Source organism: Amblyomma mixtum, unplaced genomic scaffold (genome assembly GCF_055824585.1).
Source record: "Amblyomma mixtum isolate Tamu unplaced genomic scaffold, ASM5582458v1 scaffold_61, whole genome shotgun sequence".
In the NCBI taxonomy this organism is placed as follows: Eukaryota; Metazoa; Arthropoda; class Arachnida; order Ixodida; family Ixodidae; genus Amblyomma; species Amblyomma mixtum.
Genome location: NW_028317758.1, coordinates 25499 through 33090, shown reverse-complemented (window position 1 = coordinate 33090; position 7592 = coordinate 25499). Strand labels below are relative to the sequence as shown.

Here is a 7592-nt window from a genome sequence, read left to right as displayed (position 1 = left end):
CAGCGGGCTCGACGGATAGCGCGTCGTCCTTTGCGCGCCTTCACTGGAAACGCTATGCTGACGGCGGCGCTCATTTCCTCCATGGCGGAGCAGCTGGTGGGAGACCACTACCCGGGTGACATCTCGCATCTTGGGGGTAAGTTAATTTTCTTCGAACCTGTTCATTATTTCAAAGCCTTTGCGGACAACTGGCCACGTCAACACAGCTAGTACAGAGACGCGAAGACGCAGTGCCTATCGCGGCAGCACGCAGCGCTGAAAGGTTGTTTGCTGGCGGCACACGGGCATGAATGCGCGTGTAGTGTCAGTGGTCACACAGTCATGGTCAGTATGCCATGCAAATATGCACAGCTGATCCGATCGCGGGGTGCACGATATCGGCGCCGTACTGCCGCCGTACTGCCATTCATCTCTCGCCGAGAATGGAATATGTGCCCGCCAATAGATCTTCGGCCCGGGCTTTACATTCTCGCCGCATGTTAAGCTGTAATTGAAGTAACAGCGCTCGAGCAGTTTAACCACGTAGACTGCGATTCAGCTGTATGCGTTAGGATTGAGCTTCCTCCTCTTTCACTTGTATTTCACTTGTACTTTTACAAATTGTGTATTTAAGGCACGAAGCTCCGTATGATCCAGCTGCGTTCGTACTTATAGCCGAGCCAGTGTAGTCGAGCCTTGAATAGCAGAACGGTGAGATAAAAACAAATTGCTCTGAAGTTTTTCGCCTCTATTTTGGCATTCGCTTTTTCATACTTTGGCTCGGAGCTGAAATGGTACAAACAACTGCAAAATGCACACAGGTGCCCTAGCTCCATTTGGCCTAAATCCCGAAGTTGCAGTGAAATTTAAGGGTAATTGAGCCTTTAATATGTACGAAGAATAAACTTGATTGTTTAATGATTATAACCAATGGCACAAATAAATCTGACTTTGACTTAAATATGCTGAGGTACCTCTCCAATACCTTATTTGATGTTAAAGGAAAAAGTGTGGTTTTTCTGCAATTGGCACTATTAATTCATCATACCTGTGAGAATGTGAAATCAGTGCTAATCATGCCAGATTTCAAATTGAGGGACGCATGCAGAATTTGAAGCAAACCAGCCTTCTACTGAAAATATCGTTCTGCTGTGGTCTGTTCTTTTGAATGGTGGCATGTATTGTAGAAACGATGCTGGATATCGATATGCAAGTGATGTCTCGTCTGAGGCTAGCTTGTGAATGACTGCCGTGGTTATGAATTTCTTGTTGCCTGGCCCACTTCGAAATGTGGTGAAACAGTCGTGTTCCATTCTGCGACCGGCTCCTTTTTGTGCCTTGCATTTTGCCTTACATGCTTGATTCTAGTCCATTTTTTGCACTGTGCTGCTGTTAAATGTGTCTTTTTACCTTGCAGCAAGCTCCACATAGCTTTACCAGCAATGCCTCTTCCAAGCTCTCCAGTATAGCTGTGCCAGCCTTTCACTTGGTGCTAGGATGCCCAGCAAGCAAGCAGGCTTTTGAGGTAAGCACTGAAGACATCTTCCGAAACAAGTAGCTTTTATTTTCCTAGTCCACTGCTACTTGTGTGACCCCTCGTTATGTTGATTTTGGCAAGTTAGGTTGCCTATTAAGGGCTCTCTTTTGTTTTTCACCTGCTGCTGTGGCCTACTGCATTGGTGTTCGGCTACTGAGCCCAAAGACGCGGGATTGAATTGTGGTGGCTTCGTTTCGACAAGGCGAAATGCATATTTGCTCGTGTGTTATGCAATGTCAGTGCATGTTAAAGAATCTTTGGTGGTCGAAATTTATGCGCAGCCCTCCTCTATGAATGGAGCTATTGTTCAACTTTGAGGCATTAAAGGGACACTGATGGCAAGCTGAAGTTGACCTGTGATGATGAAGTTCCGCATCCTAACCACAAAGACAACACTTTTTCTGAAAGTGGAGCTTTATTAGCCAGAGAAAGCAAAACATACAATTGTCATCAGCACCGGCTGATTTCGGAAGTAAATTGCGATGCGCTGACTCCGTTTTTTTTTGGCGCAGATTTCAGAGGCTAGGCTGAACTGCCATTCACCTCAGAACGGTTATCATGGAGTCCTTTGTGTAGACTTCATGAGTTCAAATCGAGTGTCGGGAAAATTTTTAAATGTAATTTTTGCGCCAATCATTGTGTTGATGGCCTTTGTGCTGCTGTTAAAACCCGGGATAGCAGTATGGTATCCCATAAAACTAGGTTCAGGACTGGCAGGAAGTGGTTTATCACATTCCGCTAGCTTGTGCAAGAAACTACTTCAGGGATATGTGCAGGTGTCTTTAATGTGTTCCTGAGTGAGCACTAACTCGTTAGGGGGAAGGCAGCTTCTAATCTGGCACTACAGTGCCAATGTCGTGAGTGTAAATCATAAGATGACCCATCAGTGTGTACGTCTGATTTCTGTGACACTTCAGTGGTGTATAGAAGTGGTAAACAAATCTGTAAGGTATTTGATGCATATCTCCAAGGCAACGGCTGTATGAGTAGCGAAGCCATTAGTCAATCTTCAACGGAAAGAATTTTCTCTTTCAGATGACGTGCTTGTATATCAGTGACAGTTATTTGTTGTCCTGCCTTTCGCTGGTGTGGGTCATGTGTGGCGCATCTTCATGCGAGCCTTCTTTTCCTTCACAAAAAATTCAGTTGATAGTTCAACCTGTTTTCTTCTCTTTTCCTGTGTTGCATCTTTTGGCTGGTTTTAAATCTGTAACTGAGCTCAGACCGTGATAATTACAGCCGGAAAACAGGGCTACTGAATGTGAGCTTGGCATACATGCGTACTGTATGTGTGAAAGCGCAGTTTACAATATTCAGAAATGCTTGATAGCCTTACAAGAATCTAAAATTTTGTTGGAATTCCTATTTGTTCTCTGTTCAAGTGTCGAGAGTTTTTCCGCTTCATCGTGTGATTAGAGCCACTTTGGTACTTAAGCTGAAATCTTTTCTTTAGCCTGCATGTTTCTCACTTTTGGGACAGAAACGAGGAAGCTAATTAAAAGAGTTCAGCTTAAAAGAGTATAGACACCTAATCTTGGTGGCATGTTTTCTTCTCTATAATGATGCGGAAGACACTACTGTGCATGAATCACCATCTGGTATTCGCGTGAGACCGCTAAATAATTTATAATCAACTTTTTCTGCCATCCTGTTTCGGTGAACAATTTGACTATGGCTATGACATCAAAGAGAGGTTATAGGTCACGTGAGGCGTGGAAAAACTGCACTTTGATAATCGCTGCTTCATCATTTTAATTCGCTCGCTGACGCCAGCATTCCTTAAGAGCCAGAAGTACCAATTGTATTGCAGTTTTTCATGCCTCACGTCACCAATAACCTCGCTTTGACGTCACAGCCATCATTCAGCTGTCGAAACTGAAACAAATACAGCAGGAGAAAGAAATTTGATTATAAATTATTTAGCGGTCATAGGAGGATGCCATGTGGTAATTCATGTATAATACTTTATGCCTTATTACAAAGAAAAAAAACACGTGCCAAACGATAAGGACAGCAAAGTGAGCTATGGAAAGAAAAATGATAAGTCTAACATTAAGAGACCAAAAGGGGGCGGAGTAGGTGAGGGAACAAACGCGGGTTAATGACATGCTACTTGAAATTAAGAGGAAGAAATGGGCCTGGGCGGGGCTTGTAATGGGAAGACAACATAACCGCTGGTCCTTAAGGGTAATGGAGTGGATTCCAAAAGAATGCAAGCATAGCAGGGGGCGGCAGAAAGTTAGATGGGCGGATGAGATTAAGAAGTTTGTGGGGATATGGTGGCCACACCTAGCAAAGGACAGGGTTAATGTGGAGACATGGGTGAGTCCTTTGCCCTGCAGAGGGCCTAGTCAGGCTGATGATGATGGTATGTGTCGCACCTGCTGCTTCGTGCTATCAGCTGGCCCATGCTTGGCCGACCAGACTAGCCAAGTTTGTGATGTGGGTTTTCTATTGCACCTGCATTTGTGTACACAGAGGACTTGAATGGTAGCAGGTGATCCTGTGCATGTGTTCATGCCACAGCACACATGACCCACACTGAAAGCTTCTCTGCATTTAGTAAGACAGCTGCATCAGTCTGGGGCATAACGTATCCCAGTGCTGGAGTATGAGTAAATTGCTCTCGAATTTTAATCTGGTATCAGGTAGCATAGCGCAAAAGAAGGCTAGCGCGGCTGCCTAATATTCTCTTGGGCAGCTGTGTTGGATTTTCAGTGCCTGTTAGTGTAATCCGTGAAAGTTCACTGTAAACCATTCGTTTCGATGTAAATTAGGAAGTCCTTAGAGCCCTGTACTTTTTAATGATAATAACAAGGTAATGCAGTAATTCAATTGTACCTGTTCTCTTTCAACACAGTAAAGTGCTGCTGGGTCGAGTTCACAGTTTTACTTTGTAGGTCTGCTCAGGCTGTCATCATCAGCAGCAGCAGCAGCAGCAGCAGCAGCAGCAGCAGCAGCCTGACTACACCCACTGCAGGGCAAAACCTCTCCCATGTCTCTCCAATTAACCCTGTCCTCTGCCAATTGTGGCCACCGTATCCCCGCAAACTTCTTAATCTCATCCGCCCACCTAATTTTCTGCCGCCCCCTGCTACATTTACCTTCTCATGGAATCCACTCCGTTACCCTCAAGGACCAGCGGTTATCTTGCCTTCGCATTACATTCCCTGCCCGAGCCCATTTCTTCCTCTTGATTTCAAATAGGATTTCATTAACCCGCGTTTTTTCCCTCACCCACTCCGCCCGCTTCCGGTCTCTTAACGTTACACCTATCATTTTTCTTTCCATAGCTCGCTGCGTTGTCCTTGAATTAAGCTGAACCCTCATTGTTAGCCTCCACGTTTCTGCCCCATAGGTGAGTACCGGTAGGATACAGCTGTTGTATACTTTTCTCTTCGGGGATATTGGTAAGCTACCATTCATGATCTGAGAGAACCTGCCATATGCGCTCCACCCCGTTCTTATTTTTCTAGTTATTTCCCTCTCATGATCCGGATCAGCGGTCACTACCTGCACTAAGTATACATATCCTCTTACTACTTCTAGCACCTCGCTACCAATTGTGAACTGCTGTTCCCTTGCTAGACTGTTGAGCATTACTTTGGTTTTCTGCGTGTTCATTTCTAGCCCCACAATTCTGCTCTGCCTGTCTAACTCATTCATCATGCTTTGCAGTTCATATCCTGAGTGGCTTAGCCAGGCAATGCCATCAGGGAGTCTCAAATTACTTAGGTATTCTCCAGTAACTCTTCTCCCCAACTGTTCCCATTTCAGGCCCCGGAACACCTCGTGTAAACAGGCGGTGAATAGCATGGGTGAAATCGTGTCTCCCTGCCTGACACCTTGCCTTTTTGGAATTTTATTGCTAACCTTATGGAGAACTATGGTAGCTGTGCAGTCGTTATAAATATCTTCCAATATTTTCACATAACACTCTTCTACACCCTGATTCCACAATGCCTGCATGACAGCTGTGGTTCCACCGAGTCAATTGCTGTCTGGTAGTCAATGAAGGCTATATATTGGGGTTGGTTGTATTCTGCCCATTTCTCTATCACCTGATTGATTGCATGAATGTGGTCTCTTGTTGAGTATCCTTTATAAAAGCCTGCCTGATCATTTGATTGATTGAATTCGAAGGTTGTCCTGAGTCTATTAGTGATTACCTTAGTAAATACCTTGTAGACAACGGATAGTAAGCTGATCGGTCTGTAAATCTTCAAGTCCTTGACATCTTCTTTCTTATGAATTAAAATAATGTTCGCATTTATTTCAAGCTCCTGATACGCTCGTGGTCACGAGGCAAGCGTATGCAGGGTGGCTAGTTTCTCTAGCATAATCTCTCCTCCATCCTTCAACAAATCTGCTGTTACCTGATCCTCACCAGCTGCTTTACCCCTTTGCATTGCTCCTGAGGCTTTCTTTACTTCCTCCCTCGTTACTGGCGGGTGTCCCATTGCTGTGCTCTACTGCCTCTCTCTGTAACGTTCTGATTACATTCACTACTGTAGAGATTTGTGTAGAACTCTTCGGCTACTTTAAATATCTTATCCATATTGCTTATGACATTGCCCTCTTTGTCTTTTAGCACATACATCTGGTTTTTACCAGTGATTAGTTTTCTCTTCACTGATTTTAGGCTACCTCCATGCTTTAGAGCATGCTAGGTTTTCTCCATGTTAAACTTTCTTATGTTGGCTACCTTGCACTTATAAATAACTTTTATAGCTCTCCTAGTCCTATTCTATCTCTGAAGTTAGACGTCCTCATGCTTTGGCGTTTCTTCATCAGATCTTTCGTCTCCTGAGATAGCTTGCAGGTATCCTCTGGAATGATCTGACCACCTACTTCTGCAGCACGCTGCAATGAATTTAAATATGTATTTAAATATAACAGTTAAGGTGGGAGATTGAGCTTTTTGATTTGCACTTCAACTCGGGAGTTATGCCGCTGCTACACAGAATACTTGATCGCCGTAGAGATATTTCATCATCTCGCACCAAACTGCTGTGGCGCCACTGTCACAGTTGATAATTTTGCTGGGAAGCTGTTGTAGCACTCACGCAGTTTTGAAAAGGTGGTATTCATTGTTTTTGTGCTATTGGCAACAGTGATAATACGCTTGCTGCAGTGTTTTGTGGCCAGCCTTCTTTTTTTTTCAGTGAAATAAGTTGTACATTTCATGTTGAGTATTCTTTCAGCGATTAAATTGCTTTGATTTTATTCCTTAGTGTAAGTTGCGAGTGCTCCATGTCTGAGTGCAAATTTCTACCACTGAAAAGCCTTCAAAATCTTGATAGATGTCCACACTGTTCTAGGGACTCTGTGGCTATTGGAAATGCCCATTTAGCTGCATTCAAGTGCCACTGAGTTGATGGCCATTTGAAAGCCTTCAAAATGCCTGTGTGACACGGTTATTAGATTTTGTGCAGGTTTGATGCTGAGCAGCCTGCGTGCTTGAGTCGGGTTTTCCAATGTCTGAATTTCAAACCTGATACTTTTTGAAATCATTAGTTCATTAATGGAAGAACTACTTGTGCCCTTTTCTGGAATTTCCAGAAAACAAAATAACTGAATTTTTTTGCATATACTGCTACCTTTTTGCAGGTGCTGCATAGTGAGAACCTGGATCAAGACGCCAACCTGCTGGACTTGGAGAAGCTGAAGAAATTGTTTAGCCACTGTGTGGCACCCGTCATGAGGGATGTGGCATTAATAAAGCCAGTTAAGGTGACCTTATCTATGTCCTTTTGCAAGCATGCTACACACATGAGAGCCATCCCACGAAGCACCATTGCTGCAAAGCTTGTTATCTCACAACATGCATGCTGAGTGAGGCAGTGACAGACAGATGAGGAGGCCTTAAGGTAGGGCATTGGCGTAACGTGTTGAGCAGTGATGTAGGAGCCTTGCAGCCATGCAAGGTATTATCGGTATCATGATGGTAACTCCATTTGACACTGTCTAGTGCTCTGTGAGCCAGACAAGGCTCTTGAACATTCTGGGACTCACCCTTGGCTCTCGGACATTCTGGAAGCCCCACCCGGCTTCCGCATATCACGCGAGGATGTCT

General features: G+C 44.3%; 1 long non-coding RNA gene across 1 annotated transcript; it reads left to right on the top strand.

Moving 5' to 3' along the window:
* Nucleotides 1-1399: 1399 nt before the first annotated feature.
* Nucleotides 1400-7253, top strand: LOC149324345 (uncharacterized). Its single transcript, XR_016286864.1, has 2 exons — nt 1400-1504; nt 7127-7253. It is a non-coding gene; the product is annotated as an uncharacterized LOC149324345 (long non-coding RNA).
* The last annotated feature ends 339 nt before the right edge of the window (nt 7254-7592 follow it).